We start from the raw sequence: 27,539 nt of genomic DNA, 5'->3' as shown, positions 1-27,539 counted from the left end.
AAAAAAAAAATATAAAATCTCATTTTCAATAGGATATTCTCAACTGGAGAAATACTGGGAAAATCCAGGAAATGTAAGAAAATATTTCAATTGACGAATTTATTCTGATATGCATATCTCTTAAAGATAAGGGTGAGAATGTGAGAATTGCAGTAGTCCTTACATTTTCTATGTATTTAAATTATTATTCTGCTTGTATGTGCATAGCTATAACAAGTACAGTATTCTAAATGGAGAAATCTTTCAAACCTAGACAGTGGGGTTTGGATTGTCTCAGTTTTTTCTCTTGCTTGAAATTCTTATGCAAATAAAGCATTTGCATAAGAAAATGCCTTTAGTACTATTGGCAAAACTTGCAAACATGAGGATTAAAGGAATAATAGAAATAAATTCTTTGAAACAATAGTAATAATAATAATATAAAGAGATGAGACAATCCCTTACATTATTTAACACTAATCTCATTTTGTGCAATGAACAAGAGAGTATTTTGTGCATTTTGTGCATGTGATGTTAAGATAGTATTTATGCATGCTGAGAGGTTTCAATAGAACTCTTCACTGTCTTCATTTTCTAAAATTCCACTCAGATAGAATTTCTTAGTAATTGTCCTTTGTGTGCAATGTATACCAATCCAAATCAAGACTGGGTAAGATCTGCCTTTCTGTCGGGCATTCTGATTAGACCAGCATGAGCAGAAAACAGAGTTGGGCTTTTAGGTTTCCTGGTGGTTTCAGAGCCACCTACGGCTGTGATACTGTTCTGGCAAAATACCACGTAAATATAAAGGTAAGCCTTGTAATGCTTTAATGAGACAAAGTAGGGGTGTTTTCTGCATATTTTAAGTGGAAGAAGAGAATATCTGGAGAACAGAAACCAGAATCACTGAGTTTTGTTTGGTTTTCTGTCATTAGCAATTTCCCTGACATTCCATTTGTTTATAAAATTTTTCTCTGCAAAAGTGAGCCCAGTTGCCCAGCCTCCCAGCATTAATAGGGGATAATATCTACTGTGTTCAGTGAAGAGATGCCAAAAATTGCAGATTCTCACTGGATTGCAGAGAGGCTTGTCTTTCCAGTATAGATTATCTGAACTATTTCCAATGACAGCTCAGCCATTTGGGGAATTTTAAATTAAGAAAAATTGAGAATAATAGAAGTCTTCTTCTCTTGGATCCATCATCTATTTACTTGTTCCCAAACAGCACAAATTTCAGGATCTCCTGAAAATCTCTGGTGCAAACCAGAACACACAGTAATGTCACCATAGATGGGACTCTCCCTACCTCACCTCACAAATGGTCCTTAGGAACCCTGCAGATGCACCCAGTTAATCTGCTGGCCAATCTGAATTCTACATGGTTTGCATGAACTGGAACAACAAAGTCCAGCCAGATCTTAGCTTTTCCCAATAAACAAGGTTTAACTGGTTGGGCATAAGGTGATTCAGGCTTGTCTGAATTTTTGTGAAGGCACAGAATGTCCTTACACCGAAAACAGCAGTGTGTTCTCTGGGACCCTGGGTAGTCTGTGGTTTCAGTTGCTGCCTTATGATCCTAGATAACAGAGTTGTCTATAGTGTCCCAGAGACACTGGCAGTGAGGAATCATAGAGTCTGCTGGGGAAGAGACCGGAACAAACCACAATATAAACTCATCCTTTGAGTACTAAGCATCTCCTGTACCCTTCTTTTCAAGAGGTGCACCGCAGACATAAAAGAGTACAGAGAAGGGCAGAAATGTGGAACATCTTTTGTATGAAGAGATAGTAATTCATGAACCTGAAAAAAAGTGAGTGAATGGGATATGATCTAGATATCCTGTAAAACTGAAAGGTGTGAAGGCAAGAAGAGTATTATTATTTTCTGTTTCCCATAACACAAAACCACAAAAACATCAGAGAGTATTGCTGGGAACAGTTTTCATAATGAATGAAAGGTTCTTGTTTCTATGGTGTATTATATACCTTATTCCAATGTAGGTACAGGGTTTATGTTAAAAAATAATCATTGCCATCATGTCCAGTTCAGACAGATAAAACTACTACTGTTTCAAAGCAATTCTTTTACCCTTACCAGTTTTCCAAAGTTCATGTATTTTAGTCTTTATGTCCATGGAGTAGAAATAATGAATACCCTCTGTCTGCTTTCCTTCTTGCCCCAAGTTATATGTTGAGGTGTTTTTTTAAGTTTCCAGTTAATTTCAAATGTAACTACGAAATATCAAGAGCACTGGGAAATGGAGCTCTTACAGTGAGGTTTCATTTATAATTTTACAGCTCCTACTGAGCTGCTTTAGTGCTGCATGATTCAACATGACAAGTGCTAGATGGCTGACAGTCTTCCAGAAAACATATCCCACTTCAGTCAGCAATCCTTGAGTATGTGGTAGGAATGTCTTGGTGTATCTACCTACCTTCTGATAGGTAAGAATTGGATTAGAACACAATAAATTTATTAAGATGGTCATAGTAGTCCATATTACTTAGTTTTCTGGATTGTGTGCTGTCAGAATCTCCTAAGAACAGATTGACATTTCAGAGGTCCAGTGTTTTCACCTGGATTCAACACCTTCCTCAGCCATGAATCCACCATCAAGTGGCATCTGGCTCTTTAACAGACTTGCAGTTTTTAGGTTAAGCAATTCCTTAAATGTCATTCTGATGTGTCTTACTAGTTTTCTTTTTTCAATGAGGTACCTTGTGTAAAACTATCAGTTGCTATTAAAAAAAAAAATTCTTTACAAACATACAAAATCCTTTAAAATGTCCTTAGCCCCAAGAGCATCTCTATCCTGTCTGTTTTAATATGGTCAGCCTTTTCAACTCAGCACCATTCTCTCCTGGTAAAAAAAAATTAATCTAATTTTTCATATCTGTGAATTGCATGTTTACAAAATTCTCTCTGTTGGATCACATTCTTGTATTGCCATATAAGTATTCATGTGAGTGTATATATATATATATATGTATGTGAGTATATATGTATGTACAAAAGTACTTCATATATGTTTATAATGTATGTATTAATCTATATGTGTATTTAGTTCAAGCCCAGTCTACACAGCTTTATAAAGGTCTGACTATCACTAATATAAGCTATAACAGCAATAGCAAACAGTAAATGTGCAGTGGTGTCCTGGCACTTACATTTTCTTTTGGTCACATATATGTGCTCATGTAATTATAATTTTGGTAAAAAATGTATTTTTATCTTTATTTTTATGATGTCTGCACAGATGTTTCTTGAAGTTGTTATTCTTGTTCAACCTTTTTTGTAAAAAAAAGGCAAATGTGACTTTTTAAAGGAATATCATTCTGGAATTATTTTTGGTCATTAGCAGAGTTTTCTGGATTTGGAACATAGACCCTCTACGTACTCTATCAGTACAATAATTGTTGTGGATTAATTCATGTATTACTTAGGTGTTGGTTAACCATCTGCATATATTCGTGAATCTTTGACACTGGTATCGTAATATAGGTCACTTGTTTTAGCATAGAAATTCTAAAAGTCCCATAAGCACTGATGAGAGCTCATTATTTGCAACAGCCTTACAGATGAGGGATGGAAAAAGGAAATACAGAAATTTATGCACCATGGTTACATAAATGAGCTGATTTGTGCTACCTGTTACTAAAAGTAAAAAAGATTCCGCAGAAGTTTGTGAACCTGCGTGTGTCTGTTTTCTAAATTTGTATTCTAAAATCAGGTTATCCTTGACCCCATAACCATTTTGATTTGGAACTTTCATCTTTATTTAGGTCTGTTGTGAATAAAGGATGAAATGCAGTGAAAGGTACTGATTTTTTAAAACAGAACATTAAACTTACATCCATTACACTCCTACTGTGAAAAGAAAAAGTGTAATGCGAGTGTCATCACGAATTAGACTCAATTTGTCCTGTTTCTTGGTCTTGTTTGGAGATTCATGTAATTCTCAGGTATTGATCAGTCTTCACGTCTCTAGAAGTTCAAAAAATATAGCCTAAGTATCTCCTTTTAGTAGCTTAGAATGGAAATCATGAAGACATATGATTGAAGATTTTTTTAGTACTGAACCAAATACTGGGCCAAGAACAGAATTAAATTTTTGATCCAGTTCATATGAGAAAATATCCTATTTCTTAGTACCTTAGTGTGCTTTTCTTGAGAGTGGGGGAGCTGTTAGATTTTCTTGTTTACTTTTGTAAATGCAACTGGAAAACCGGGAAGTGTCAGGAGTGTTATGCAAATGCACACGTTTATATTAAAAGTGTTTATACTTTGTTATAAAGTAATTTGTCTTTGAGCAGCCTGTTCTTGCCTGACCCTACACGGATTGAACCCCTGTAAGCACGAAAATTGGCTGCATTTCTATCATTCTTTCACCTCTGTTTGGATGTCCTGTGAGACATATTTCAAACTCCAATCCTTCACCTAGTCTGTCAGCCCAAACCAAAATTAACTGTGTAGAGAGTTTCAGAAAGCAGTAGAGAGTTATTACTTTGTGGACAAGCAAATAGCAAAGCTGCTTTACTATCTTTTAGTATCTATTTAAGCACGTTTGACACATTTGTTTACAGCAGCCTAGTCTCTCGATAAGTTCATGCATTTCCATAACACATAAAAGAATCTGTAGGTCTTTTTCTTTGCATTCAGGACATGTCAGTGCACTAGAGGCAGCTGGGAAAAAAAGAAATTTATTAGCATTTAATTAGAGAATGCTGGAAAGAACAAAACACCTGAATATTGGTTGTTACTAAATATCACTCTTAATTCAGAGTGAAAATATTTATGGAAGGTTATCCTTGAGTTTTGTGTTTGAATTTGGGTTCCAGTTTAGGGTCTTTTTTGTTATAGGCTTCCTCTGTTTCTTATATTTTTTCCTTAAGCACCTTCAAGGTCTCAGTATTCCTGAGCCTACATTTAACCTAAATAATTTTTTTTATTTTGGTTGGTTTTTTTTTTTTTTTTTTTTTAGGTTTTTGTTTGTTTGTTTGTTTGTTTTGGGTTGGCTTTTTTTTTTTTTTTTTTTTTTTAACAATGAGCAATTTTTGCCAAAAACAATTTCGAAACTCCTTTGTCACCATTACAATCTTTTTTAGTCTTCAGGTATACCATTTAACTTTCCTTGGTCTGGCAGTTCTTTGCTTCTGTGTGTCAGACATGAAATTCTCTTCCTTGCATACTCATTCCTTATGCTACTATGACACAGAATTACAAGTTGCTTTCTTCTAGTTGTCACCATGCGTCACTTTACTGATTCCTTAATTAGCAGACTCATAATCATCTTCTCATGTTATTTTCCTACATTATTTCTTAGGCAGGTTTCCTGTAAAATTCTTCCTGTGGTCCCATAAAACACATGCTTTTCAGTTCCTTGATACTGGGACATGTTTATGACTAGCAAATATTTATTAAGCTTGATGCATTTCAAAGATCGGGATCACTGTTTTGTGTGGTTTCCAAAGTCATCTGTGTTAAAATTTATTGGTCCAGAAATTAAATAGACAGTATTTTTTGTGGACACCAAATGAATTGTAAGCTGGTTTGCTATAAAACATGAAAGTTTAAACAAAAACAAAAAAAGGTAGTATTAAGTGAGATAAACATTGTGCAGAATTATATTTTGTTTTTGAAAGTGACATCATGATGTTGTAAAAGGTGTGTGGATGCAGCCTGTTAACTTTGTGAATACTGTTTTTTCTTTAGTTATGGCTCTTTTCCTTCAGATCTTGTGCCTAGTTGTAAATTAGAACTGTCTTCTTTCTTCAGTTAGATTATTATGAAGGTTTGCAATGGTTAACTGTGAGACACAGAATTGTACTCTACTTTGAATCTAAATCAATGTCATCTTGTCTTCTTAAACCTTTCAATTTTGAACAACAGCCAGATTTGCCTCTCCTAGGAAGACCTGGACAATCTGTGAGGCAGAGCTTGGTAACAGAATGAAGTTATGTCCAGATAGCATTCTTTCTCTTTCTTTTTCTGGTTGGATTTTCACTGGAGTGGGTGGACCATCCTCAGCATTGTGGTAACTATGGGGGCTGGCAGCCAGTCAGACACCCTGCTGTTTCTGCCAAAAGGTTATTAATCTCCTGAGAAGTTGTTGCTTTATGGATTGTAACACTGCAGGAGAATTCAGGGTGATAGAGACTTCAGGAGGCTTCTAGTCTGACACTCTGCCCCTAGCAGACTCAGCTGTGGATCAGGCCAAATCACTCACAGCTTCATTCTGTGGCAGCTAGAAACCCTCTCCCTGCCTAGGACAAGGCTGCCCTTTGTACCTTGTACGCCCTTGTCACCTGAGGGTCCCACTGGCCTCTTCATCCCACCACCTGTACAGAAGGTTTGGCCTCACACATATGGACCTGTCTGCTGCCCCAGTTTGGAGCCCCCAGCAAAGCTGACAGGGTGCACTTGGTCACCTTTCCAGGTCACAGATAGAGATGTGACACAGACCAGCCCCAGGCACCCCTCTGGGATCCCACAGGGTACCAGCCTCCAGGAAGGTTGGACCCAGTGACCATCCCATTTGAGCCAAACCACTCAATCTGTGTTTTCCCTCCTGGTGGGGCACACAGCCCACATCCAGTTTGGCTACAGGGTTGTTGTGGGAAGGTGTTGGGAGTCTTGCTGAAATCAATCTAAATGATAGCTCCTGCCTTCTCCATGTCTGTAAATTCAGTTGTTTCATAACAGAAGGTATCCAGATGGTTTGTGCATGAGTCACTTTTGGTCAAATCACCACAACAATTCCCTATCACCTTTTCCTCCTTCATATTCCAAAATGAGCTTCTAAAGGACCAGCTCCATGAGTTACTCAGGTTAGTTTCTCCCTATAGACAGAGATCTCCCACAACTTCCAAGACTTTCTTTAAGAATGGCTTTGCAAGAACATCAGCCAGCTCCCTTAGCACAGCTGAGTGCAACCACGAGTTTATTTAGAGTTCACAGTCATTGTGGACACAACCTCCTCTGGTCATTCTCCTTGTTCTTGAATCCTATTCTCAGGTGCAGAGAAAGCTCTCATTAATGAATACTGAGAAAAAAGTCATTCCTGGTTTATGCCAGGCTCATCTGCCTCTGTTTGAGAGCCCTACATGTTTGTGCCAACAAAATGAGAACCATCTTCATCTTGTTCTCTTCCCTGTCTGCCTTTACTGTAAGTTTTTACCCATCCACTGCTTACTTCAGTCGTGTGACCTTTCCCTCCATACCTTAGTCACTGTGGTTTTGTTTGCATCCAGTTCTGTGCAGTTCTGTGCCTGCCTTAGGGCAGGAGCCTGACATCCTGAAACTAGTCCCATGGTCTCCTTAGCTCCCATTTCCAAGCAGCCTTTTCTTTTGATTCTAAGCGTCACTTCTTTACTAGTCTCTGGGTTGTCATCCCTCTCACCTATTACTTCTTTTTAAAAGACTTCTCAGTGCAATTTAATCTTCTCACAAAAATCATACTTTCCACATTGTTAATACCGAGGAGAGATTTGGGGTTTGTATTGTTGCTTCCCTCCTACCAAGAGATATTGCTCCCCACCTGAAGTCTTGCTTTTAAAGTCATGATGCCACCCTGTGTACAGCAGAATTATTTAGATTTTTGAGCAGATGTACACTTAGGAGAGGAAGAAGGACTGTGACTAGTTGTTGATAGCTGATAAAGGCCTGACAATAATTTCCTGAAAACATTCTGATTTTGTCATATTCTTCTGATTATAATCTTGAAACTCTTAACCTATCATTGCTTTATGAATTTCTAATGCATTCTGTAGGTTTTTTTATTTATAATCTCCTGTTTATTTTCACAGTTTAATGTTTTTATGTCTTTACTTTTTTCTTCATGGAATAGACTATATATATGTGTAAATTCTTATTAAGAATTGATATGTATAAATTTAAGCTCATATAGTTAATTTAAAGAGTTTTGTAGTTTAAATTGTGGTAATTTCCATGATATTCTTATTTTTTCCACATATGTATTCATACACAGAGCTTCCTTTCATACACAGAAAATGTCATTAGTGTAATGAGTTAATTCTCAATATGCAGCCAAGCTGCGGACTAAAAATTTAATTTTGCCTCTAAATTTACAGAAATCCAGTGGCAAGTATTATGATCAAAAGTTTTCAATAGGTTGGTACATCATACAATTAGTTAGCTGAAGTCTCCTGCCTTACACAAGAACTGTCGGTAGAAATCATTCTAGTCGCCCAGCTGTCCCTACAAAATTAGCAGGTTCTGCACACTTTTGTTTTAGGTCAGCAGTTTCAACATCTTGCAGATTTCAGACTTCAGTCAGGTGGCCATTCTTACAAGCATGTCAAAATGGAACCTTTGGAACTTCAGCAGGTTTTGGCATTAATAAAGTATTTTTAGTGAAAATTTGAGTTGTTTTAATGGCAACCCCACAGGTTTTTTGTATTTTTCTTTCTCACTTTGCAACTTTAATGTCAGTAGAGGACCAGAAGGAAAGATTTCCAGCTACCATTTTAGATTTTAACTGCAATGTCTTCAGCTAAGTCAGGAAGATATCTGAGTTAAATCCCTAACTGTGCAGATTATACGCATACTGCTGGAATCAACTTCCAGCTGAACTAATAACATGAACTGATACTGGCAAAGAACGTGCTTTTGTGAGCTCAGCCTCCACACTTTCTTACTGACTTGCAGAAATTTTCACCTACATTCGTGCACTCACCCACAGACAAGACCTGTTGAAAAGCCATTTGTACCCTGAAAATTTAATAGCCATAACATGAAAAAGGAGGATAAATATTCACTGTTGGAAGACTGCTGAGCTGAAGATGTCTGAAATATACATTTACATATATATATATATATATATATATATAAATGTAAATAGTTTCTTAACAGGTGAAAAATACCTAGAATTATTGTCATTTCTAATAGTGTGCTGTTTGTCACCAATTTTTTCATGAATGGAGTAGCTTATTTCAGGCAATAAATTGCTCCCATTGCTATTTATAAGTCTCTGTTATGAGTATTCCTCCAGGTGTCCTGTACTCAAACACGTTTTTATGGTCCCATAGGAATTATGATATATTTCTGTTACTTGGCTGAATGCAGAGAGCAGCTCCTTGAATCATGCTCCCTGTGTGAATTATGAATTGAGAACTTCCCTTCTGCTGTATTTGCTGAAAAGGGCAGCCATTCCTTTACATAATCATTCCTGTGAGCCAGCAGAAATCTGCAGAAAATGATTACAGACAGAATGAAAACAATGGGACTTGATTAAAATAAGGACTGAATAATAATAGTAATAACTTGCCCCATAACCACTAATAGTTGTCATCACTGTGATTAGATGTGTTAGCCAAGTTTTTCCTTCCACAAGATATTGTAAGTTTCAGTACAGTCATCTTCCATCCCTTTTGCCCTCTGCATAATTAGGCTGTCTACAGTACTTAGAAGAAAACATACATCTGTGCTAAGTGTGTGGCACAGAGCTGTAATGGATCAGAACACTGCAGTTACATGAAATGGGCAAGGGACTTCAGTAACCTGGAGCTGCAGGAAGGGGCAATCCCCTCTGCAGGCCTCCCCTGCACTAATCCTACCTTTCCAAAGCTACCTGCTCTGGAAGATTACCTTCTATATCTTCCTATTTCCATCAGTTTTCTGGCTCTGATTCTCACAGACCCCTCCGCAAGCTGACACAGTTTGCTAATCTTTTAGAAAACTAACCCAGCTGGACTTTATTCACCAAAGTTGCCCACAGGCTGTCCAGGAGGAAGGGCAGTGGAAGGGGTGCCCAGCTGGGACCATCATGGAGCAGGAAAGCAAGGAAAGGGTAGAAGTGCAAACTGACCCTTCCCCGTGCAGATAGGTGTGAGCTGATATCCATGTCCTGAGGGACACGGGGTGGCTGTGGCTGGCACCTGTGCTACATCACAGCCTGCTGCACCAGGCACACACCTCCCCCAGTGAGCAGGACATTACAAAGTGGCTTTGCACAGCAACAGGTAAATCAGTATTTAAACTTTATGTCGTGCTGAGACGCAGTAGCTGTGTTTTGATCTAATACTAAAGCAGCCAGACTTGAATAACATGGTGACCTCTTAACTTGTGTATGTTCTGTACATCAAGTGTCAGGCAAAATTGCCAGTTGTGTGTGCTTATTCCTTCCTGGGGTGAACTGAGGTTGTAAATCCTCCTGCAAAGTAATCCTGCAGTGAGGGCTGAGGCAAAAAAAACCAAAAAAAAACCAAAAAATAAAATAAAAAAAAAAAATCAGCTATGTTGTGATTTATGTCTCTGTCAGCCCAGTCTTTGTTTATCAGATGGAAACAGTGGTCACAAAAGGCACATTTTTCAAATGCTACAATAAATATTTAGGACTAACATCATGTTGCCTTTACTATTATAGGTAATTCTTTCTGAGGGGTCATTCTCCTGTGCATTGTTTCTTCTTTCTTTCTATGACCTATTTGTGTGTGTTGTTTTGCAGAGTGAGGAAACACTATGGCTCTGCTTTTTGTTCCACAGTGAATATACAGAAGAATTTTATTTTCTTTTCCCTGTAAACACCTTTTCTTACTCAAAATCACTACCTTTCATTATTTATAATCTGTGGTAAACGCATAAAGAACTTTAGAAAACAAAAAAGGCAAAATCTTTGCACTTCAAAGAACGTTATTCTATGACCTCCAGCAAGCTACAGGAAAGAAACAAAGGCATTGTTAGCAGTCTAACGCTGTAATCCTACAATAGTAAGTTTAGTGTGAACTATGTAATTCATTTAAATGAACCAAAAATTAGCTTCTGAAGCTTTTGTAGGGGCAAAATCAGAGAAGAACAAGTAAAGTAAGTTTTATTTCTTGTGGTTTTCTTAGGAACTTTATAACAGGATTGTTCGAGAGCTAAAATAAATTATGGATCTTAGCATTTTGGCTGACTAGCTGGCTTCATCAAAAGCTGTCTGTATAACTATAGGTGAATTAAAGTCTGCAGACAGTCCTTTATAATTACCTTGGTGCTCTGTTTCTGCCATTCATAAGTTCTTAGCACTTTTGTGAACCAGTCTTAAAACTGTTTTCCATTCCATTCCATCTGAATCTTGCAAAGAGACCTAGTGAAACCAGAATGTGTATAGTTAGTTTCTGAGAACTCAAACAGAGATTTAAGAGGATTTTAAGCAGTACTACAAATGTGGAATGTGTATAGGTAATACATACAGAAATACAAAATTATTTACATTATTTAAATCCTCCTGGAAATTACACTGAAGCATGTGATCAAGCACAGCCAACATATTTTCACCAAGACCATATTGTGCCTGACCAGACAAGTGGCCTTTAGTAATGGAATGACTACACCAGAGGGCAAGACAAGAGCTACAGATGTCATTTGCCTTGTTTCTGTCAGGTCTTTCTTATGAGTTAGTCCTCCATAACATTCCTGCCACTAAACTGCAGATATGAATATGATGAATAGGGTGTTAACTGGATGAGGAATTAGCTGAATGGCCATGTCCAAAGAGTTACAGTCAATGTCTAAGTGGAAACTAGTAATGAGTGGTGTCTCTCAAGAGTCCACAGAAGGACCTATACCAACAATGTTCAAATATATAGTGGGATTGAATGTTTCCCCCTAAAGCTTGCAGAAGGCACCAAGAGGTGTTGCATGGTCAGCACTCTGGAGGGAAGTGATGTGCTATCCAGAAGACACTTACAGGTTTGAGAGAGGGCCTGTGCAATTCTCTTTAAGTTCAAAAGGGCAAGTGTTAAGTCCTGTGCCTGGGTCAGTGTAATCCTCAGTATCAGTAGGGGCTGGGGGATGAAGGGACTGGCAGAGACCCTGCCAAGAACAGCTTGGGGGTGCTGGTGGGTGAGAGCTTGGTCATGATGTACTCCAGCCCAGAAACCAAATGTGTCCTGAGCTGCATCCAAAGCAGCGTGGGCAGCAGGGAAGGGAGGGGATGCTTCCCCTCTGTTCTGCTCTGGTGAGATCCCTCCTGGAACCCTGCATCCAGCTCTGGGGTCTGGCACAGCAAGGACATGGACCTGGTGGAGCAGGTCCAGTGAAGGGTCATGGAAATAATGGCTGAAGCAACTCTTCTATGAGAACAGTTTGAGAGTTGGATGATTAACCATGGAGAGGAGGAGGCTCGAGGGAAACCTGATTGCAGCCTTTCAGTACTTGAAGGGGATTTATAGGAATAATGAGTATCACAAAACTACCACACATCAAGACTGCCTATTTGTTTTCATTTTTATTCCTTTTTTCTCTAAGATGTTAACAGAGTAACCATACTTGTTTGAGCTTTTCCCTCCTTAGCAGCAAATGTAAAAAAACTGGGAAGGAAAGTGGATGCAAGAGAGTGTGTGTATTATGGTGTGGGTATGTGTTGACTTTCTTGTTTGGCCTCAGTAACTTCTTAAATCTTCCCAAACCAACAGTTTTTAGAAGGTGGAAATGGCACTCATTCCTGGAAAGGAGCTATGAATAAAAGCTCAGTCAGGTACTCTCACTGTTCTTTACACAGAAAGGAATATCTTACAGATTTCATATATTTTTTTAACAACAAAAAACTTCTTTATAGGTCTACTTGAGCATCTTTTGAATGTATTTGTTTTTTCTCTGAAATAGATAGCACAGTTCTGGTACAAAATATCCTAAGTACCTAACAATCATTTTGTATAGACCTACATGTTTGTAGAGAATGATCTCAGACAGCATTCTGTTGCTTATTAGGATGCCAAAGAGGCTTACTCTTAAAACTGTAGAAATTGAGTCTCTGAGTTCTTTTGCAAGCACACAGAATTTGAAGTTTTAAAAACTCTTTTTCTTTTCTTCCCATTAATTTTTTTTCAGAAAAGTTTCTCTATTTTGGCATATCAGGGGCTTTCAAGCATGATTGGAATTCCGCTCGGCATCACAGTTCTGATTTGCATGTCCTCTTACAGACACTATTCAACTGTAAATTAATTATGGAAAATAATGGGACTCTATAATTAAGATTTGGCAAAATTCAGTAAGATTATTTTCTATTGTATTTAAACATTTTTTATATTGAACGAATATGCTTGGAAAAGGAGGTTGTATTTTTCTGTGCCTAAATTTCTGAGTCATTCAGAAACTGCTAATAAGCTGCTGAAGCGTTTAGTTACATTGTGGTTCTGAAAAATATAACTCTGAAAATTAGCAATTCCTTACCTAAGTGTTCTGCTTCATATCATAGTTGATATGAATCAGAAACAGCACTGTTTGTTAGGTTTTATTAGGATGGAAAGATAGTCTTGACAGTCGACTGTCAATCACCAAGTTTCAGTTCATTTCTGGTCCTTCTATGCAGTGTGGGGATGCCAATCAGAGTTTTTAGCCTTGCTAACAAGTAAAAGAAAATATCGAAAAGAGGATGCCTGTGTTTTGCCTAAATCATTACATGTTGATGTTTATTAATCACAAGAAAATAATGCACAATGTTATTTTATAAAATTAATTATTATTTTGTTTTAAACACAGATGTCTGAGACATACTGGAAGAATAATTAGCTTTTCAGACATAGTAATAGACAATACAGCAGCAGCATAAAACCACTTATTTTTACTTATGCAAATGTTGAGCAGATGGCTTAGCTTCTTCTCTGTGATGGTTACATGCTTTCTGGGTTTGACACTGTTCAGGTATAAAAACTACAGCACATATAGAACATAGATGTACCATCCTTCATTTTCACTCCATGAAAGAAATTTGTACATAAAGAATATTAGTGAATTATTCTTAATAAGGTAGTTATTTATTGGCTTTAATCTTAAAAACATAAATACATTATTAAAAATCACCTTTTTTACAGGAGACTAAGCAAACAAAACTAATGGTTTTATAGAAAAGTACTAAGCCTTCTAACTTTACTGCTAATATTTGCATTAAAGAATTCCAGTTAGCAATTCTTTACTTAGAATTTTGGTTGTGATTCAAGTTGATCATGGACACTAAATGTTGTCCTTAAGTAGTCAGATATGGAAGATGTAGAGACTGCTAACCTATTTCCCAGATGTTCCAAGAGTCCAAAAGTCCTATTAACTATTAAGGAAAAGGAGCAGAAATTAGCTTTGCAAAGTTTCTTGAAATAGCTGTCATAAGATACCTCTTCCTGGGATACAACTGCATGTTTTGTTTCAACAATGAAACTAATAAGCTTAATTTTTTTTAAGAACTCACTACTTTTCTGTGTCCTGACTGCAGCCACCAAACTCTTCCTTACACACCATTTCTTTCTGCCCATTTCAGGCAGTACTTAGACACCCACAATGTTCTTAAAACAAAAAGCTGGTTTTTACACTCATTCCTGCTTGTTATTTTTCTGAGGCATGAAAGTTCTTCAAGACATCCAGTCCATCTATTTTCATAGGAAATTAGTCAAATTGCTAAGTTAAAAGACAACATTAACTGGCAATACCATCTCCTATATCTTGTATTGATGTCTAATTCTGTGGCTGATGTTGAAAACTCTTATTTTAGACTGCTGATTTCATTCCAGAAAATAAAAAAAAATGTACTAAAGATGCAAGCAAATTGAAGGAAATAGTCACATGATTTGGAGAAAGTTTAACAAAGCTAAATGGCATGACAAAAATTTTAATATATATATATATCAAAGAAATCATATCACTTAAGGATGAGGAGTTCTTAATTTTATTAAATTTAATATTATAATACTTTTACTTAAAATTTGAAAATTTTGATAGTGATTGTCACATTTGTCTAATAAATATAATCACACCTAAAATATTCTTTAAAAATCCAGCCCTTGAACTTATGTACTATAAAATATGTATTTTTGTTGTGAAGATAAACTTTTCTGAAATTATATGGTTGTGAATTTTAGGTAAGGAGTAATTTTTGTAAATCAAAATAACTCTTTCTTGGGAAAATATAAATATGTCAATTCATTATTACTCTGAGCTTTCCATGGTAAAATTTGAATTGTATACTTATTAATTTTAATTGGAATCAAAAGTCTTCAGTTAAAGTTAAAATTAACTTTTCTTTTGACTTACCTAGAGGTTAATTTTTTATTTCCCTCCATGAGGGCAATGGCTCTTAAGAGATGCAAATCCAGCTCTGATCTGATAACATTCCAGGAAGGAACACTTGCCTTTAGATAAATTTATTTAATCGTAGGAGGCAAATAATATTTATAACCTAAATGAGGACAGTCAAATGTTTTGCAGCCTGAAATGGACAGGAAACAAGGTCAATAAATATTGCACTAAGAATATAGTACAGCTTCTAAAGAAAAAAGATTTAACATTAATTTGGCAGCTGATTTTGATGACCTAAAAGTAAAAATACTTTTATTTGGTAGAAGTTCAATCTTTTTCAAAAAAAAACGAGTTATCAAATTTCCTAATAAATGGTGCTGTATTTGGTGCTGTATTTATTTATTTATTTATTTAGTTAGTTAGTTAGTTAGTTAGTTAGAGAGGCCATTTGAAGTTAAAAAATAAATTCTTCAGTTCTATTATAAACTACCATAGAGTTTATTCAGTTCCATTTCATTCCTGACAAATTTGGATAAGACTATTACTGCTTACTATCACTTTTTCAATAGGTCATACCCATCCTCAGCATTTCTCTTGTCTCTCCTAAGTTTGGAAAAAGAGACATTTTGGCTATAAGGAGTTGCAGCTGATTAAACTTCATACTGTAACAATCAGCTCAAAATTTACGGTGGAGTTTTCCACTGTAATATAAGTATAAAATAAGGTCTGTAATATGCAAATCTTTTTCTATACCAGGCAGTGTCATCAGAAGATCAGGGAAACCAGTGTTGATTTAGGTGTAGTGCTCCTGGATCCGCTAGGCTTGAAACCTTATAGTCTTTTCCAGACCTGTTCTAAACTGATTTCATTTGTAAACTCAAAGAGGCTATAACAAGGACTATAATTACTGAGAACTTGAAAATAAGGGAGAGAAACTTCTCAAGTAGATAACCCCTAATATAAATTATGTTAATATTTAAAAAGAATGGAGAGTGTCTCGGATTAGTATGGAATAGAAACTCCAGTGTTTCATTTTAGTACCTGAGTTCAGCAGAATTAGATTCATGTTCATACTGGTTTATGCTAAAGGTAATGGACAAAAATAAAAGGAAGTCACAGTAGGCACTGCAGAGATGGCCAAAACTGATCTGAACCTGTGCCAGTATTCTGCAGGACTGTGAGGTGTGCAGGGAATTTGCAGGAACTATATACTTGTAAACACAGAGATCTCATATGATTAAGATCTCTATATTTCCAAAATGGAAAATACATCTAATACAGCACCTGTAACACTAGTAAGTGATAGAGATTCCAGAGGAATTAACTCAAAGTCAGTGTACCTTGAGTAACAAATCAGTAAAGGTATTAATTGTCTCTTCCTGAGGCCTTTCCATCCATTTGTCAGGATGCCAATATCTTCTTTATCTGGCAAGGTACCAGAGAACATCTGCATCCAAACTGACTGCTGGGAGTTTTTGAAGATTCTATCGTTTCACAAAAAGAGTTCACTACTCAGACAATATTTGCTTCTGCCTTTGCCCTGTTTTGCAGAAAATAAGAATGTCCATGGTACAAAAGTAAGGCTTCAGTTTACATTATTACCTGCATTTCAGATTATTGGCTGCTATAAAATGTCTTTCTGTAGAAAAAAGAAATGAAGTGGAAGTTTTTCTACATGGTTTTTATTGTACAGAAAATTTAATAATACATATTATAAACCTTATGAAAATCATTTAGTTTGTCAAGAAGGGTGACTATAGATGCATATATGTAGAAGTCATGATTGAAGATTTTATGATCTGCTTTGTAAGTATTTGTACTGTGATCTTTTAACATGTAGGAGGATAAGAAGAGTGTTTGTGAAAGCCACTTGGGGAAATAAGTTCAATTTTCTTGGGCAGTTACAGTCCTTTCTTTGAAATAATATGTTTCCTGAATGTTTGAAATTAATTGGAAAAATAAATGGCTAGTCCAGATTTTATGGATGGAGTTGGGTCTTTTATTATTTTATTTTATTTTATTTTATTTTATTTTATTTTATTTTATTTTATTTTATTTTATTTTATTTTATTTTATTTCGTTTGATTTCATTTCGTTTGATTTCATTTCGTTTGATTTCATTTCGTTTTATTGCAGTATTTATCAGTTGAATTAAAGCCTATTACAGTACATCTGAAATATCAGCTCGGCATTTCAGTAGTATCTCAAATACCATTTAGGTGGAACATATTTCTAGTTCATAGTATGTTAGATCATACTAACACACTGTACTCTCAAACACAGGCTGCTTTAAGCGTATATTTTATTTTTCTCTTTCATATGCCCAGATGGTAATCTGTTTGCTTTAGGGTGAGCTCATGATATGAAGCATCTGGAGTTTAGAGTGTTTTGATTTGCTTCACTAGTTTCACCAAGTTCTTACTATATTATAAAATATTTATTACTAGAGCTCACCCTGAAAATAAGGTTGCCAAGGGGTAAGGAAACCATAAAAGTGTTGGTACCCTTTTCCAGATTACAATTCTGCTAAAACTACTGCAAACCGTAAGTGCAGGGGCTCAGCTTCCCAATCTGAAGATGAATGTCATATGTTTTATAAACACAGTCCTCTGAAATGAACCAGGTCTGCACTTGAATCACCCATCAAGCTACAAGTGCAAGGTCAAATAACAGTTGGCTTAGTGTAAGAACATTCATATAAAGTGGATTTAGTTATAGTGACAGTTCCATATTCTCTTTTATATTGCAAAAGGATATCAATTACATTACAGGTAGATTACAGCTGTAAAACATAGTAACTCTTATGCATGCTGGAGATTTATATAACATTTTTAATTCAGGCACTTGTTTCATGTATATGACTGAGAATAAGGATAAATATGGGTGTGGAAGAGAAAGGCAGTCTCAGAGGCAATTTGACTTTGTTTCAGAGTAAGGCAGAAAAGCTGTAAGCAAAGCAATTCCTTCATTGGTTCTCCCCCTTTGGTAATACCCATGGATTTTAGCAGCTCTAAGTCAAACCATGTCAGTGGCACTGAAATTGCTTTGTGTATCCATGGCTAAAGCAAATAGCATATTTCTTACCTTTGTCAGTGGTAGAAATGATGCAGGGCAACTCTGAGTAACAAACAAAAGATGAAACATGCTTACTGACCAAAGCTAACAAGCAGTGCATTCATGCTGATTATTATCACTGTGTACTTCAAGTGGAGCTGAAATTAAACTATTTTTTTTCTTAATGAACATCTCCCTAAGTTCTTGCAGCAAATTGCCCGTTGTTTTTAATGGAAAAAAACCTGCTAAGTACTCATTGTTCTGCAAGAAATGAGCATTATATCATGGGAAGCCACTTTGCTTTTGTAAATAATAGAGGTAGGAAAGCTAGAATGGTGGGAGGCACATGAAAAACACAGATTATAGTCACATAGAAAATACAAGAGAGCTGTTGGACTTAGTCACATAGGAATTAAAGTTTTTCTAATACCTGTTTTGATTTCTCATGTCTTCCTATCTCAACAACTATCTGGTTGAAAAGGGAAACACACTTGATAAAAGGGCTTATTACTTCATTTTATCTTGTGACAAATCCTATTTGCTGAACTAGAAAGGAAAAATTATAAAGCAGGCTGTTGCAACAGTTTAATATACATCATATAATTTCATTAACTCCTTTTTTCTACCAAAGAGAAATTTCTTTGAACTAGCTATCATGCAACAAAACAAAACAGTCCCCAAAACTCTGTATGATTGAAACTTACAGTTAAAAATGATGATTAAATGTTAAATGGTGTGATTAGTGAGCCTTTTAGATATTTGTGTTGTCTTTCAGTGTGACATATTTAAACTTTGTTTTTAAGTCTGCCAGTTTTGAATTGTTATGTAATGCACTTTTATCAAGTCTTTGATTCATATGAGACTGTGTGTCTTCCCACTATCCATGGTAAAAAGAGATGATTTCTCCTGAGACTGATGTAATAATTCCTGCTATTTTAGCTAATTACTCCTAAATGTCTCCAAAATTAAACAAAATTATAGGAGTGGTTTACAGAACATTGGTCCATCATGAGGTATTCACAGCTGTAAGAGAACATATCTGACAAGTGGTGGTGTAACAGGTTGGAAGAGAGTCGATGATGATATTTCATTGCGAGAAATATTCAGAATATTTGTCTGTCCTTAGGGAATTCTTAATAGCTGTAATTTTGTCAATGAGTAACACACCAAGCAGTGTGTTATCCACCATGCAAGGAAGTGGGATGGGTTGGTGAGAGATTTGAGTAGGAGGCATATATCTATATTAGTTACCTTAATGTTTGGAATAGCACAGATTAAAAAAAAACAAAAACCTAAAGATAGTATATATATATATATCAACGAAACATTAACAAAATTGCCTTCTGATTTTCCAGATACATTTAAGTTGATTTTGACAGGTGACTGTAAACCTGAGGAGGACTTTAGAGGTAGGAAGAGGAATCAAACTAAAACTTCTGTTGTCTTTATGGGGGAATGCTCTTGGTGGCAGAGAGAACAAGTGGTGAAAGGAGAGTCAGACAACTATGATTTTTTCAGGTGACACTGGCATTTATCCTGTAGTGAAGGTTTTTTGCTTTCATTTCTTGATGATTTTGAATTTTGTTTCCAGCACTTTAATAGTGACAGAACATTGCAGCTTTCATTGGAAAATTATTAAATTTCTAAAGTCATAAAAAATGAGTAATGATTTTACGAAGACCATGAGCATCTTCACATCACTTTTGTCTGTAATAGTTCTTAAACATTAGATTTAGTAAGCAATCATTCTTCTGGTTATATGATTCTCTTCTTAAAATGAAGAGAATGATAAATTTAATTATTTTATTGCAGAATGCCTCCATATTTTGACTTTGAAAAAAAAATCAATAAATTTATATGGTCTTTGTGAAAAAGAAATGAAATAATAATTTGGCTTCAAAAATCTAAAACTGATTAGTTTTCAAAAATCTCACACATAATGGTTAAAATAGGAACTGTGGTAACTGATGATGATAAAAATATTGAGGATTTTTTTGAAGGGAAATGTTGACTTTTTTGCAATTTCATCATGATTTTAAACCTAAAAATATAATCTTTGTTCACTTTTGATCACTTCTGATACCTGAAATAAAGTGATGGTGATGTATATTTTAGATCAGATGATTGAATACCAAAAATTGAATACCTAAAAGAATATCCAATTTGTATTGTTTAAATCTTAGAAATTATTAAAAATATCATTGAAGAGAGTTGGATAGGTCCTCAAGAGTACATTACCCACTGCCCTCCCCCAGTGACGCTTCCAGGCTGTATATGTGTGTTTTATGATAGATATCTACCCATGTTTCACAATGACGGAAGTATTGGAGGTTCCACAGCTCCCATAGACATTTTATATCATCCTTAGGAACCCTAAAGCATCCTTAGGATTTTTTCCATTGAAATTTGATCTGTTTTTCTGCAATTTAAACGCAATAATTCCAGCTGTGTCAGCTTTAAGATCTGATTTTATTATTACCCGTATTTTCTTGTTTAGGATCTGAAATGAAGAAGTGCAACTGCATATCTACAGAGGATATATACCCTTTAACTCCAAACAGGAAGCAGTGGATATTTCAGTGTTATGTCTATCCTCACAAAGCTACACTTCCTTTCTGTCTCTCTTAAACTCCTCTTAGCTGACAAGAGTAGAATGAAGTCAGGAGAATAAACAAGAACCTGTGAGTTACACTGGTCTGACAAAACTTACCAACAGTTCTAAAAGCAGCAATGAAAATTTTTTTTTGAAAAATTTTGCTACCTATTCCTAATGCTGACTCTCAAAGGTCTTGTTTGAAGACCTTGGTGTGCAGCAGGTATTTTTAAATTTATTTCTTCAATACCAAGTCTCTGAGATTTGCTTTCAGAGGAAGTGTGATATCCATGTCCCACATGGTGTACAGTTTTTGTTAGCTAGTTTGTTTAAGTTATTAAAAAACTGTCTCTAAACTTAAAATGTATGTACTGTACGAAATCTAAATGTGTCACTTTTTTATTAAAAAAAAAGTCAAACCAAACCAAACCAAAAACTCAAACCTTCCCCTCCCCAAAAAAAAGAAAGAAAGGAAAAAAAAACCCAACCAAACAAATAAACAAAAAAAACCTCAAAACATTGGCTGCCTTAAGCTTATGTGAAAATTTTTATCTTCAAATCATTAATGCTTGAAAGGAAACCTACGTTACAAGATAATGCTTTGAACTATGACAGATTTGAAAACCAGCTATTTCTCTCCTCAGTACCTATTGGGTAACAGCTCTTTGGAATTCTGTAAAAAGTCCTGAACTGTGATTTAATCTAAAGAAAGATATGGCCTCTACCCTTACAAAATTCTATTGTATAAAGAATTTATTTATTTTATGCTTGAAAGCCTACTCCAATTTGTATATAAAATTAGTTAATTATATTTTCAAGATACAGATCTGAAAGATCTTCTTTCTTTAGATGTAAATCATCCTCATGTAAACCTGACTTATTTTCTTGTTCTGCAGTTTAAGCATTTATTTTTTAGGTTGTGTTTCAGCATTTAGCTCTGTGGCATTTAAATTTTTCAATGTAGGTAGATGTACATCACATGACTTCTTTTCATGATGCTCATGTTTATGGTCTGATCTTAGGACAAGACTGTCTTAGTGCTTTTCACAAGTTTGGGATGTGGCTCAAAAAATCCAATGAAATTTTTAATATTTCCAGGCTGCTCCTGTGTGGTAGCTTTAGTGACTTCTAATTTTGATAACTGCTGATTTTGATATTGTTTTATTCTCACTGTGATCTTAGTGACAGTTTTTCTCTTCCTTAAAACAACATCTTAATTAAGGCTGCGCATTTGCTGTTGCAATAGACAAATTCAGGTAAAATATTCTAGAGTTACCAGAGGGGAAGACCTGTGCATAATTTTTCCTTCAAAAATCTAGGATAATCAGCATCTGGGGCAAAACATCCTGTGTTTTCCACGCACAGTCCATGAGTGAAATTAGTATTTTATTTTATTTTGGTCTTACTTTTATTCTGATAGGTATTGTAAAATGGCATCTGGCTCTTTAGTGCCACTAAGGATTTTGTAGGAAATGGTGGTACCATCTCTCTCTTTTGTCTACCAGTATCTTCTACTTTTTATCTCTTCCATTCATAAAAATTCTTACCTTTAAGATTTTTCTTGAGGAAAATATAAGCTGATGCCCTCATAAACCAGCTCACTAGGACTCCCAGACTTATCTCTGAAGGGTGCACAATGCTTTTTTGTCTAATGTGATTGCCTTTTTTCCCCATGTGAGCATGCACTGGCACTGACTATCCTCTTGGATTTCCACATCTGGTTAATAAGCTTGTGTGTTTCCCCAGCATCAGCTCTGCACCACCTGAAGAGCAGCCTGGGGCCAAGGGCTGCTTGTTCTCAGGTGAGATACCACTGATATCCTGCCTGTGTCTCACCTATTGCACAATCACCTATCTCTGAAGGAGCTACCTCTTGCCACAGAAAAATTTCCCTTCTCTAATAGCCTCTTGCACTGCCCTTGTTGAATTCCCTCTGGGGTCTCAATAACACCAACCCTCTAGTCACCTCTAGTCCACTCCTACAACTTGAGTTCTGCCCTCAGAAATAACGAAGTAATGAGATGGAGATGTCATCAGCGTTTGCCAGTTTGACCCTTGACCTTCTCTAATGGAGGAGATTTTGATGTTGATGCTGCATTTTGCAGCTACATTTCGGTGAGAAGAAGAATCACAGAATCCCAGAATGGTTCAGGGTGGAAGGGCCCTCAGTGGGTTATTTGGTCCAAAGTCCCTGCTCAAGCAGGGTCATCCCAGAACACATGGCACAGGATTTCATCTAGCAGGTTTTGAACCACAAACACAGGAAAGTTCTTCCTCATATTCAGGTGGAACTTCCTGATCATCTATTTCTTCCTGTTTAGATCTGATATTTAAATAGCCTTTGAAGGTTAGTTAGAATATAAAGCAGGATTCAGAATTTAATTCTCTCCAATGGGTCATGCTCACCCTTATTTTTGGTTTGTTGCGTATCCAACTAAAGGTGAAGGGAAACAACTGCAGTACTTAAAACATTCCCCTTTAGATTCAGCACAAACAAAATAAAAAAAAATACAGACATGATAAATTGGCTTATTTGTAGATTTTTTGTGTTTGTTTGGTTTTTGGTTTTTTTTTAGTTTGGTTTTCTGGTTCTTGTTTTTTTATTCCTTCTAATGCCACTTCTTTGTGTGTTAATTCTAATAAGGATTCAAGAGAAAAAAATGAAAAATCAATAAATAGTTACAATTGTCTAGGAAGAGATAACCTGAAAAAAATATATTTCTGTGAGTTTAAATAAATGTGCAATTTGTCTGGAAATTATTTCCTAGGGACATAATAGAGAACTGATGTAAAAGCCATGCCAAAACTACAGCTTTGGCGAATATGCAACCCAATTCTTCTCTAGGAAAATGTTTGTGTTTAGTGGAGATAGTACCACACCGTGGAGTGCTGACAGCTCATTGCTGCCTTTCAAGACTGCTTCTGCAAATTGCATAAATTCCTTATGTTACAGATGCAGTACAGCTATTAGTCCCTTTACTTTATCCATTATAAACCATAAAGTACAATATAAAATGATTGAATTAACTGACATATTTGTATACCACATAAAAAGCTGGTTCAAATAGTTAGATAAAACATTATATTTTATCATGAAATTTGCCTTTACTTGAGATATATAATCTTTGCTGTAACTGCTGTATATTTATATTATACCCTAAGAATACTTTAAATAACATTCTTATGTTTTTTGTATCATATTTTTCAGTTTACAGAATAATCCCAGTCACATCACAATGTGTTTTATGTAGACATACAAAGTTTATGGCAGGAAGAAGAATCGTTGTTTTTTCTGAAAAGTTTGTGTGGGACATGTTGATCTAAAGAGTTTTCATTGTTCTCATTAATTTAGAAATAGCACAGTCATTATTAGTCTTTGGTATCACTGTAGATCTGGTTTACCAAAAACTTCAGGCATGTTCTGATCATGACACATATGTGATTCAGAACTTTTCTTAGTTCTTCCACCTTCACTGTGTAAGACAGGTATTTATTCATCTGTCCTGTTAAAATAAATGGAAAATTCAGATTTTAATTCCATATGGCATGGCATTCTAAAACCCTCCTTTCCTATTACAGAGTTAGAGATATGGATCGAGAAATTGGAGGTGCCAAGTACTATCACCAGCAGAGAAAAACAGTTAATCCTACTGTTGAAGTGATTTTTCCCCCTCTATCTCCATTCAGGCTTTATGCTTTGTCAGTTCCACCTTCAGATTCTCCAGTAAACCTCTCTCTATCCCACCTGAGGCAGCACAGCTGCCTGCTCCCCTTGAGTGCCCGTGAGTGCACGCTGTGTTTGGTGTTATTAGGAGGTTTCAATTGCCTCTAACCCTGTTTACCTTAGCAGACACATTTATGGCTCTGACAATCTTTTCTATTCCTTTTTGGACAGGAGCTAAATACCATTGGAAAACGTCTCAAGGCGTTTTCATTGAAAGCATCACCATTTCTAAAAGCTCTATACAACTGATGACTAAATAAATTTTCTTCTTCTTTTGTTTTTTTTTTTTTTTTTTTTCCTCAGTAGGTAAGCAGTGGAGAGCTGGAAAACCTGGTAGAAAACTCTTTTGTCTTTCCTGCTTGCATCTATGGAACCTGGTTTGCAAGGTAAATGTTCTATTTTAATTGACTGTAATTGTATGCTATTAAAATTTCAAATGTCGAAAATGACCTTATATTACCTCTAGGTTTTAAAGAAAATACCCTTTCTTAGTGTTTAATCTACACTTTTAGCAGTGAATTGTATTAGAATACTCTTACAACTTAAAATAAATGCAATTAGTTCCTTTGGATTTTTTAAAATATAAACCTCACCCTCAGGGAGAAAGGTAAAGAATGGCAAGATCTAAGTTATCTTTGGGTTTCCAGGTTATTTCTACTATATTTCCATCAATCTGAGTTAAAAAAGAAAACAATCCAGATGAATGTGAATTAATTTACTATGTCAATATGTATTCTCTGTATTCTGTATTTATTTTGGATGTTGTGCTTATTTGTGATTTTATTAGAAGGAAGACTGAAGGTAACACTTGAGACCCCTGGCCTACATTTGTAATTTTCATTGTTATATAGTTTTTAAAATAAGAGATTTGTATTCCTGCTCTTAAACGTAGCTTTTAATAATTATATCTAAAAGTGACCATATTTGGAAAATCTAGTATCTAGTTTTCCAGAGTTCAGAATACCTCAAGGAAGCTGGCTTGCTTTGTTATAATGATTTTATTTTAATTAATTACTGTGAAGACTGCTGGTTCTGCCAGAAAAATTATATTACCAAGAAATATTAACCTGAATACTTTCCTCAGCTTTTTTTAAGGGTCTAGGTGTAATATTACTATTTTCTTTGACACTTCTTGTCCCAACCCTGCAGTTGTTTTAATTGTCTTTAGGAAAGAACTGTCTTCTCTAATCTTTTTGCAATTGAAATGGCAAAGTGAAGTGGTGAAAGAAAGTTTTCAAAATATGCCCTCTAATATGTGGTAAAGAATTCAAGCAAGCTGTGCAAAAGCCATTCCAAATTTGTGGTGGGGAAAAGAATTATTCCCTATTGAAAGAAGTGCTACTAGGAGCTCTTGTATGTTCAAGGTGAAAAATTGGGCTTTTTGAAAAATAAAATCAGCAGCTTTCTCAGCACTGAAATGAGGGAGTGAATATTCTACTTTTCAGCATTTTCTTAAAAAGCTGATCCCCAAGGCTGGGCATGTTAATATACTGTATTTCTTGAGAGGGGAGAGGAAAAAAAATGACTCAGCCTTTGCTTCAGTGAAACCCTTCTATGAGATGGTGGGTGGTGATTATAGAAAGAAAAGTAGCAGCATTTCTTTCAGGGTTCCTTCTGAGGATAGAAGACATTTGTTAAAAAAAAAAAAAATCACTGGCCAGTTTCACCACTCTTTTAACTGCTAGAAATGCAGAACAGCTCCAGTTTTTAGGAAGAGCCCAAACACAACGATTTTCCCTGCAGATAGGCATTTTACAATCAGATTTGTCAGAAAAGAGTGGGTGATACTGGGTTTCAAAGTGGTGCTGGTGCAATTCCCTACACATCATGGTGTGGCACAAAGATCTCTTCTATCTTGAGTTTGCAAAGCCAGCAGAAGTGGGAAAAACACTACCATCTGATGGCTAAAGCTATCATTTTACAAGGGCTTAATCACAATTTCCATGATTGCCTTGTGCACTGTGCTTAATGGAAAGTTAAGGCTGTACTTAAACACTTGCAGAATTGGGATATGTTTGGATGAATGGCAGTGGATGAATGTGAAAACGAAGAGTAGAATTCCAAAGCATCTATAGGTGACATAGCAGCAGGCTTAAGGTGCTCTTTCTGCCTCACATATGCTGACTTGGTGATTAGATAATGTCTAGATAGAAATCACAAAAGATAATATAATATTTTAAAAAGTAATTGACAAAGAGCATTTAATTATTTCCCAAAATACTACTATGAATTTTTATGCACAATAATCACTTCTGACATACTGGGCTTCCTTTGACTGTATGTGCAATTAAATCTGAATGTGCCATTAATTCTAATGATTTATATGCAATTTTTGGTATTGGCATTTCAACAGCAAAACACCAATATTCAATTTGGAGTTAGCAATAAGTTACTACCAGTAAGAATAGACTAAGATATCTTTATGATTATGAAATTGTATGGTGTAATGAGATGTTTTTAATAAAACAAAAGGGTAGGTTCAGAGTTGCTATTTGAAATTCCATTTTTAAAAAAGGTTTGAGGAACTATTGGAAGTAAATTGTCTTTCATTCTGTTTTTTGTTTTCATCCTTCTGAAAAGATTCATTACTGCCTATTCAACTTGTTTTCCTAACATTCTTGTGGTGAATTTAGGATGCACAGTGCATAACATCTGTGAATTTTCATAAAATGAGGCTGTAAAACTCTTCTCTATACTTTCCATTTGATGTTAAAAACCTCCCTGTGTAGGTTTTAGGCATCTCAAGAATGTTTCTGTCTTTTCTGATCTAGATTATACTAAGTGCTGCTGTAAAGCATGATATGCCTATAGATGTAATATCTCTCTGTATTTCAGAGAAAAAAAAAAAAAAAGAAGGCAAAAAAGGGGTATTTCATGCATGCATGTCAATACACATGCATGTCTTTTCAAAAGGAAAAAGAGAACACTGTTTGATAAACTGAAATTTTTCATGTGAGTAAATATTATATATTTTTGTGCCTAGGACATTTCAAATAAAGTAAAATTAGATGAGAGGTAGTGTTATCTAACCATGGCTCTTGTTGATGCTGTGTTTTTGCAGGCAGATTAACTTACTTTCCTTTCCTAAGTGGCCAACACTACTGTAAGAACTGATTTTTCCTTCCAACCCCCAACTTCAGCCTACAAAGACAATTTTTATATTATCAGATGTAGCTAAATTTT

General features: G+C 35.6%; 1 protein-coding gene across 5 annotated transcripts in view; it reads left to right on the top strand.

Annotated features, from left to right (window-relative positions):
* LINGO2 (leucine rich repeat and Ig domain containing 2) overlaps window positions 1-27,539 on the top strand; it is a 472,281-nt gene that overhangs the window by 140,761 nt on the left and 303,981 nt on the right. For 3 of the 5 annotated variants that reach the window (XM_056514485.1, XM_056514484.1, XM_056514487.1), the window contains exon 2: window positions 24,660-24,742. The gene's annotated coding sequence lies outside the window, so the exon portion shown is untranslated. The remainder of the gene's footprint in view (window positions 1-24,659; window positions 24,743-27,539) is intronic. The other 2 variants (XM_056514483.1, XM_056514482.1) reach the window with 1 other exon arrangement.

The sequence above is a fragment of the Oenanthe melanoleuca genome, chromosome Z, assembly GCF_029582105.1.
Source record: "Oenanthe melanoleuca isolate GR-GAL-2019-014 chromosome Z, OMel1.0, whole genome shotgun sequence".
Classification (NCBI taxonomy): Eukaryota; Metazoa; Chordata; class Aves; order Passeriformes; family Muscicapidae; genus Oenanthe; species Oenanthe melanoleuca.
Note: the sequence above shows the minus strand (reverse complement) of the source record. Positions and strands in the feature narration are given on the sequence as shown.